This window comes from Oratosquilla oratoria, chromosome 10 (genome assembly GCF_046742065.1).
Source record: "Oratosquilla oratoria isolate Oo_2021 chromosome 10, ASM4674206v1, whole genome shotgun sequence".
Lineage (NCBI taxonomy): Eukaryota > Metazoa > Arthropoda > Malacostraca > Stomatopoda > Squillidae > Oratosquilla > Oratosquilla oratoria.
In genome coordinates this window covers 43,925,082-43,926,359 of record NC_134786.1, presented here as the reverse complement: position 1 = coordinate 43,926,359, position 1,278 = coordinate 43,925,082, and positions in this window count along the sequence as shown.

The window sequence follows — 1,278 nt, the reverse complement described above, 5'->3', positions numbered from 1 at the left end:
AGGAGGAGGAAGGGGAGGAGGAGGAAGGGGAGGAGGAGGAAGGGGAGGAGGAGGAAGGGGAGGAGGGGGAAGGGGAGGAGGAGGAAGGGGAGGAGGAGGAAGGGGAGGAGGAGGAAGGGGAGGAGGAGGAAGGGGAGGAGGAGGAAGGGGAGGAGGAGGAAGGGGAGGAGGAGGAAGGGGAGGAGGAGGAAGGGGAGGAGGAGGAAGGGGAGGAGGAGGAAGGGGAGTAAGAGGAAGGGGAGGAGGAGGAAGGGGAGTAAGAGGAAGGGGAGTAAGAGGAAGGGGAGGAGGAAAGGAAGGAGGAAGGTGAGAAGGAAGGGGAGGAGGAAAGGGAGGAGGGGAAGGAGGTAGGTGAGGAGGGGGAGGAAGGAATGGGAGGAGGAAGAGGAGGAGGAAGAGGAGGAGGAAGAGGAGGAGAAAGGGGAGAAGGAAGGGGAGGAGGAAGAGGAAGAAGAGGAAGGGAAGGAAGAAGAGGAAGGGGAAGAGGAGGATGGGAAGGAGGAAAGGGAGTTGGAAGGCAAAGAGAAAAGGGGAGGAGGAGGGGGAAGACAAAGGGAATGAAGGGGAGGGAAAGGGGGAGGAGAAAAGGGAGGAGGAGGGGGAGGAGAAAAGGGAGGAGGAGGGGGAGGAGGAAAGGGAAAAGTAGGTAGAGGAGGAGGAACATAAGGAGGAGAAAGAGGGCGAAAAGGAATAGGAAAGAAGGAAGATGAGAAGGAAGATGAGAAGGAAGGGGAGAAGGAAGGTACAGGAAAGAAGAGATAGAGAAAAAAAATAAGAGAGAAATGAAGTATATTTCCACCGCACTACCAAACAGAAATGCGAAAAGAAATACCCCAAAATCAACGTTGTCTAAGAAACATCATAATAAAAAAAAAATTAAAAAGATAAAAAAAAATATGAAATAAAATAAAATAAAATAACAATATTTTCCCATAAGTGTTCGTCTGTCCAATAGAGTTGTGTGTGATTTGTATCAAACTGTCGTGACAACTATAACTTTGCTCAAAGTATTTCAACGAAATTCGTGGTTTAAGACAATATGAAATACAACTTCATCCTCCATAGTTAACGAGACAAAATGTGTGTGTGTGTGTGTGTGTGTGTGTGTGTGTGTGTGTGTGTGTGTGTGTGTGTGTGTGTGTGTGTGTGTGTGTGTGTGTGTGTGTGTGTGTTTTAAGTCGTGCCTTTGCATTATGTTATCTGACGTGTGGGAAGAAGAAATGGCTGGATTAGTGAGAAGCAAGGTGGTGAGGAGGAGAAAGAGGACAAGAAGAGGAG